Below are 8,074 nucleotides of genomic sequence, written 5' to 3' on the forward strand. Positions count from 1 at the left end.
ATAAAGGAACCCTCATTTCAAAGAGGGCATTTCAATAATCAATTATTGTAGTGGACAGTTTGATAAAAAAAATACTGTTTTATTTCTTCTGTTGCAACTTACTTTTTTATTCAAGAATTTGGCGCAACATGTCTTCAAGGCTCTAAACCATATCGCATCTCTAATTTATTACTGGTTTTGCTGGATAAATGCACTATCAAATATTAAACCATAAAAAAATCATAGTTGTTTTTTAACAAAGATGTAACTCATATTTCATGTTTTGCTTATTTTTGTTCCTAAGTTTAGTCTAACGTGGTGTAAAAGAATATATTGTCACTGGTGTGCCAGTTAAAAAAAAAACATGCCATTTAGATTCTCAAAAGGTATCGTTCAATCTTTATCGGCATTTAATACACATTAAATTCCTAATACAAGTAAAAACTTCTTATTCTTAACCCATAATTTTTTGCATTTCTTGAAATTAACTTAGTAAAGTATAGTAAATACATAAATACAATTTTATAAAAGTTTTTCAAAGTGGTCGCCATGAGTTCTTATAAAACCTAAATTTTTTAATGAATGATTGCTTCAAGCTGATTGCATGCGTCATTAAAGTATTTTTTGCACAGTTATTTGCTTATTGTTCAAAATTATGAATCAATTGCTTTATCATTTTTCGCCAAATGCTTTATAAACATTTTTTTACATAGACAAAATATCCATGAATGATCTGTCATTTGTTTTTACTACTCGGAAGTTAAATGCCAAAATATGGAATATCTAGCACCTATTCATAAAACTTAAAAAAATTGCTTGAGACAACGTTTTAAATTAGATTGCTAATAAAAAGTAATTGAAGGAAAATTTGACGTAATACCTATATTACTTATGACATTAAAATGTTACTCAATAGCGAAGACAAAATAAAGTACTTCACTTTTTTAAATATGTATTAATAAATCTCTGTAAAATTTTACATAACACTTCAGTCTAAAATTAAAATAATCTGCTTTACCTACTGTTTATGGCTGCATAATAAATCTAACTCGTGTTTTTATTGCGTTTTTCCTTTTTACAATATCATCGTATTAATTTAAACGCAAAATCAAATTAAAAAAGGCCATAATAATTTCCCTCATCACAATATCATTTTATAAACTTTAAAAAAAAAGACTCACCGTAATATAGATGTTATTATTGAAAATGCACGTCGACTCACAATGTCTTCATAACTTTGAACGCAACAGATTTCAGCCACACTGGCGCGCGGGAAAACCTACAACTGCTGCAAAGCGCGCGAAAACTCTTCTACTTACGTCAAAATCCGACCAATCAGGTGCGCCGTACGCCTCCGCGCGCTGCTATCCACCAATCACGTTAAATGCGAAACACTTAAAAACTTTAATAGGTTTTTCATGTCACCCTTTCAATAAAGCTGGGAACACATTGCTCACACGCACTTGATGTGATTTCATTTCCAGAATGCATCGCTATAAATCATGTGTTAGTTTACAGTTAGTAATATAAGCGAAATAAATACATACCTACCTTCCTTTACTGTGAAATGACGTCATTGATATAATATTTTCTCCAAAATTATTAAAAAAATTTTAACACCCAACTTTAAATATTTTACATAATAGTAATAACCAATATTTTAATAAAACATAACTTTTTATTATGAACGTCAAGTCTTTTACCTTACCTAGAGCATAAATACCTAAGATAAATACAGATAAATAAGAATAATTTATTGCACAACTAACGTGTGCTCTAGGCCTTTAGTACTCCATCATTCAAATCTTTCTTTTATCTGTGACTAATTGTGTGTATATTAGATTTAGCGTTACATGATAAGCAATTTTAATATCACTATTAAACGTACCGCCAGAGTTATATTGAACGATTAATCAGGTTTTGTGATATACTACATGACAATGTGGGAGTTAGCACGCTTCGGCACTATTGGACCAGGTCATACCGGGGAAGGTACAACACAGAAGATCAGCGTCAAATGGTAGCTTAGGAGATATTATGAATATTGTACATTTTCATATGCAACGCCGATTATCCGAATTAATTGGGACCGGATTCGGATAATAAAAAATGCGGATAAAAATAAACATAAGATATACCTACCTACGTTATTATATAGCGTCTTTATACCATAAATTTGAACCACCAGTTAAAATATATCTGGACTCCAGAGAGATCCAACTCGTTACAACCAAACAAAACAAAAACAAAAGTGTCTTAAATTTTTTATATTAAGCTTAGGACCGATTCTGATATTTGGCGATTCGGTTAATCGGCGTTCGGATAATCGGCGGTCTACTGTATTTCGTACGTTGAGCCGTTTGAATTTTAATTAATTTCAGCTTGGGTAGTTATTTTATAATAAGTATTTATTTACTTGTTATAAGATTCACCTGTACGTTGGACAGTTTGTATGTGTTTATGTAATCGACTCCATTAGACTCACTGACCCATCTTTAACGGACAGATTTAATTCAAACTTTGTACACTTATCAAGGATCGTTGACAATACAAAAATTTCATAAGTTTATCTCACTAAAGCGTGTTTTTAGTCTTTTTTATAACTATTTACATACATTTATTTAATATTAACAAAAAACTACGATAACAAACCCCTGAAAAAATAATCGAATTGAGAACCAACCTCCTCCTTTTTTGAAGTCGGTTGAATTGAAGTAATTATGAATAAAATGATTATTTACTAAAACAATCGTGTTTGTCCTTACATCGCAAATTAAGACAACAAACAATACAGTTATTAATTATAGGTCATGCCTTTATTCCCTGAGTATAATACATAATTAATAATAAGTAGGTACGCCGTGATCTTTGACGAATAATTATAAAAATCCCTAGACATTACAACGTATTATTTAACTTTTTATTAGCACATTTTCCTGAATCGTATGCTATGAAGTATGAACAAAAGTACCAGGTAGGTACATCGAACTATATTTAGGCGGATTTTAATTGAACAAAAAAATGGCGGAGATTAGGTATTTTTTTCATTAATTAATATGCTGTAAAAAATAATAATATGAACTTACCTGGATGTAAGTATATCTCTTCTATCTCTAAATACCTATTTGGCCAGAACAACTTACCAGATACATTTTTAAATGTCTTATATTTTTTACAGTAGATTGTTCCGCCTTTTCTGTGACTTCTCGACTCATGGCAATTTTATTCAACGACGATTCGACGTAACGAGCAACAACCTAAAAACGAGGGGAAAATTTTAATTTCTACCTACTTTTATTGTTACTTAGTAGCGATTAAAACCATGGTGGTATTCTGTTGTTTTAATAACACAAAGATTAACATTACCTAGTTAAATCAATAACGTACAATAAACGTACCTACCTATATATTAATATAGGTAGGTACGTCTAACATTAAAAACACCGAAGTTCTAATCCATTTCTAATCAAACATAAAATATTTTCAGCACGTAGCAAAAACGTCAAAATGATAATTTACTTAATTTACTTGCTTTTATGTTGTATGTTAATGGTATTTTTAAACTAAAAAAATAAGCAACTTTCATTAACGAATACATAAGTAATTAAATTTTAAACGAGATTCTGAAAAAACTGGTGCCAGGCATTCGAAATTTGAATTTTTTTTTATTCGATTTTAGTTTATGGTTTACCGCCAGTTTCCACCTTGTTGCCACCTCGTTTTAAATTTATTTAAGGTTCCATAAACTTGTAAAAGAAAAAGAAATTTCAGTTTTTAAGAATGCGATTAATTTTTAAGACAGTAGCGACATCTACTACTAATAAAATAAAACTCGTACAAGTAAAGTCTGTAGTTACCAATAAAGATGTCAGTAGTCACAAATCATGTACTAAGTAACTTGATATTCAGATCTATTATTTAATGTACCTTCCATGGTATCGTCATTGTGAATTAAAAGTTCTATTTTTGTTTTGTTTTTATTTATTCAATACTAGCGGTCCGCCCCGGCTTCGCCCGTGGTACATGTTTACGTTTTCTCTACGTTAAAACCATCCTCGTACTTCAAGGAATATAATAAAAAAAGAATTATCGAAATCGGTTCAGCCGTTCTCGAGTTATGCGCTTACCAACACATTTTGCGATTCATTTTTATATATAAGACTAGCGGTCCGCCCCGGCTTCGCCCGTGGTACATAGATATTTACGTTTTCTCTACATAAAAACCATCCTCGTACTTCAAGGAATATAATAAAAAAAGAATTATCGAAATCGGTTCAGCCGTTCTCAAGTTATGCGCTTACCAACACATTTTGGGATTCATTTTTATATTATAAGATATTGGTATATAATTGCCAGTTAAAAAAATGCGGTTTGAAGTTTATTTTATTCCAAAGATAAATTTATAATATGAAAAGGAAAATTACGAATTATTTGCAATTATGTAATGATTAATATTTTGAATTTGTGCAGCATTGATAATGACAGCTGATTAGGCTGTAAAACAAAATTTCCTTTGCCCTGACGGCTTGACACTTGACAGAAATCAGAATTCAGAATAGATCAATTAATGTCAAAGACCTTTTTGGCTTTTGGGGCTTTTGCTTCGCTTGCATTTTGTTAATTATTTAAAAGTAGTTTATCAGTAATTTAAACTACGTCTACGATAGATTATAAAATAAATCAAGTGGGATTAGTTGCGGTTTACCAGAAGTCAATAAACAACAAAGAATTAGGTAAGTATTTATTAAAAAACCATGTTTTCTTGTTTAAACGGAAGCCGACTGGGGAGGCATTTCTGCTTTCTAATTAGTAAATAGATATCTGAAAGCTATAATCAAAACTAAACATAAAACCGCTTATTGAGCCGCGAAATGTTATTGAGAACGGAATTTACGTGAAATATTTCCGTTTTACCGCGATTATAACCCTACTTTTGCGGTTTTAAGTGATGTGTGATAAACAAACGATGAAATTGTTCACCAAACATTCCAGAATGCCATCTGACAAGGAGGGACCATTGCCCGAAGGATGGGAGATGAGGAAGAGCAGGTCAACGGGTATGGCATACTTTCTAAACACATACACGAAGAAATCGCAGTGGGAGCGTCCCGACGCGCCCGCCGACCCAGGTGAGATCCGATGCAGCCATATTCTTGTTAAGCACGCGCAAAGCCGGCGGCCATCGTCATGGCGCGAAGACAACATCACGCGTAGCAAGGAGGAAGCTTTAGAGATCCTTAAGAACTATCGGAAGCAAATTGTAGCAGAAGAAGCAACATTTGTGGATATCGCTACAAAGTTCTCTGACTGCTCATCAGCTAAGCGTGGAGGTGATCTTGGCTCATTTGGACGCGGGCAAATGCAGAAGCCATTCGAGGAAGAAGCTTATAAACTGAAGATTGGACAACTCAGCAAGCCTGTTGAGACTGATTCTGGTGTTCACATCATCTTGAGAACTGCTTAAGTGTTATATTTCTCATGTATAACTATTTTTGCGCTATTCTGACTTATTATTTAGAACTGAAATGTGTCCTTTATGTAAATGTTCACATATAAGTCATACTTACTGTGCGTTAATTGTCAGTATACATTATATACGACTTAATGCGCTGATTACACCTAACGAGTACAGTGGCGAGTCAGTAAATACGCTCTCGGCCGAGACAGTTGCCGAACCGAGTGGGTGTTTACACGTATTTCACTAGTGGCGAGTCAGTTCAGTTTTGATCACGACGCGGACGTCTGCAATGGATCGAAAAAAAAAAGAATTTAAACGGGTTTTAAATCGGCTGTTACCAGATATTATTAACAAATTGTGGGATTTATTAGAAATAATAAATAAAAATAATAATTATTTGAAAAAATACAGTGACGAAACGAACGAGTGGCGAGTGGCCGAGTGACGCGACGAGTGCGTGTTTATACCTGCCGAGCGGGATAGCGAGTGGGTACTCGGCCGAGTAAACAAATTGGGATTCTAGTGACTGTCTCGCCGCTCTTCTCGGCCGAGCACTCGTTGAAGTGTTTATACCAACCGAGCACTCGGCCGAGGACACTGACTCGCCACTGTACTCGTTAGGTGTAATCGCCGCATATCACTCATTTCTAAGTTGATGTGTCCTCATAGCTTGATTTTCAATAACGGATATGTTTAAAAATGTATGTCAAAAAGTGTCTCTAAAGTCTATCAGAGACCTCAGGTTCTTTTGAAATACTTTTAAATTCATTGCACATTGCAATTTCATACTAGTGGAAACAATAACATAGTTTCACAGCTTATTTATAATATTGTCGCACATAGCGTAAATTCGTTTTACATTTTTTATATAAACAAAAAAAAGTGTGCGTGTACTAGTTTGCACACGTAAGAAGTGAAACTTTTTTAATGACCTTATTTTACGTGTAACGGAAAAATGTCCTGCGTAACGAAAAATGTTACACTAAATTTTTCTCCAACCCCGATAAAGAAGTTTCACTTCAATAATTATTATCTTGACAAATGAGTAAATGACCATGATTCTGTATCTTTGTGAGGCATTTTAGATAAATCTGTAATCTATAAGAGAAAACAGATTTAAAATAAAAAAATATAGCTTTTTAAGACTCCACTATAGTTTTTAACTTTTAAATTGCTTAATTATAAGGCCAATTCAACTAGCAGAAACTGCCAACATACCAATCTGTATATTATGTACATGGATGGGTTCTAGGTAGTAATAATATTATAGTAATAATTAAGTATTATAAATATTTTAATTTTTCTTAAAATATCATGTTTCTACGAACATTTTTAATGTTGGAGGTTTTTAAATTAACTTGAATGATGGTATTTTTTACAACCTGAAGACAACGAAAATGTAATATGCTTTCTGATTATTTTTCATATTCCATTTGTATTAAACATCATTCATAATATTTTGTTCTTCTCATGATTCCAACTTATTTTTAAAAACTGCTACTAGATGGCGCTGAATTTTCGTTTAGAAATATTGTTATTAATCATTGTATTTACATAGGAAAATGCTTAAAATACTGCACACTTATTTTTATTATTATTACTGGATAATGTTAGAAATAAGAATATAAGTATAGATTATAAACATAAATTAAGACTTACTGATACTTTTAAAAAGATAATTTTGTAGCAAGGAAAATTATTTTGTGTCCTAAGCATTTAATTTTATTATTTTAAAATTACTTTAGTTAAAACCAAAAAAATATTGGATACTAATATAGTGAATATTCAGAATATTATTCAAAATTATGTTTGTTGGAACAAATATCTATAGTCCGTTCGCGTCAAAAAAATAGTGAGTCATCGTTGTCCGCCGGCCTGGCCACGCCCCAAATTAGAAAGTCGAGTTCACAGTGACCAGTTGAAATCTGACCTTCGAACAAAACGGTTGTGTATTATGTTGGTGCCAATAACTCCACGTTTAAAATGAGTGACGTAAAAAAATTATTATATGACGCAATAACATTAATAGACGCTAATCGTTGGAAGAAGTGCTGCGACCACGTGATACGAGAAGAAAATACCATGTGGCATTTGGATGACGTCATGGAACACGCAGAACAAAATTCTTTCATAATAAATGTAACTGAAGAATCTAGCGATACTGAATAGTGATTTAAGTAATTTTAAGACATTTTTTTTCCATTAATAATAATTTAATGTTTAAAAAAATGTTTGTACTTTTTCTCCACTGTGAATACACCCTCATCCTGTAGTTGCACTGATGACTCACTATTTTCTTAACGCGAACGGACTATACATATGATTAATTTTGACATTTGGAAATTAATGTTATTTTGCTATCAAGAATCTATTGTAAAAGAAATCAAATAATATTGATATTCTCAAAAGTTTTTGCGTTCACAATATGTATTATGAAATAAGCTATTTTTAAACTAGGAATTACTATGTTATAGTGTTTATTAAAATAAAAGCTATATAGAGGATGTGGCTTGTTTTATTTATAACTAGCGGTCCGCCCCGGTTTCGCCCGTGGTACATATTTCGCAATAAAAGGTAGCCTATGTTCTTTCTAAGGGTCTAAAGATTATCAGTGCCAAATTTCATGAAAATCGGTCC

General features: G+C 32.3%; 2 protein-coding genes and 1 pseudogene across 3 annotated transcripts in view; 2 read left to right on the top strand and 1 right to left on the bottom strand.

The window, feature by feature from the left end:
* Cortactin (cortactin) overlaps positions 1-8,074 on the bottom strand; it is a 444,169-nt gene that overhangs the window by 315,909 nt on the left and 120,186 nt on the right. The window lies entirely within an intron of this gene.
* LOC149899818 (putative peptidyl-prolyl cis-trans isomerase dodo pseudogene) lies at positions 4,636-5,577 on the top strand (annotated as a pseudogene). The gene is made up of 2 exons (XR_016457889.1): positions 4,636-4,712; positions 4,972-5,577. The product of XR_016457889.1 is annotated as a putative peptidyl-prolyl cis-trans isomerase dodo pseudogene (transcript).
* LOC149899819 (COMM domain-containing protein 4) overlaps positions 4,638-8,074 on the top strand; it is a 34,713-nt gene continuing 31,276 nt past the window's right edge. Inside the window, exon 1 of the mRNA XM_090113797.1 lies at positions 4,638-4,712. The gene's annotated coding sequence lies outside the window, so the exon portion shown is untranslated. The remainder of the gene's footprint in view (positions 4,713-8,074) is intronic.

This window comes from Colias eurytheme, chromosome 20 (assembly GCF_061535395.1).
Source record: "Colias eurytheme isolate Ceu_HAF_F1 chromosome 20, ilColEury1 Martin Lab GWU primary, whole genome shotgun sequence".
Lineage (NCBI taxonomy): Eukaryota > Metazoa > Arthropoda > Insecta > Lepidoptera > Pieridae > Colias > Colias eurytheme.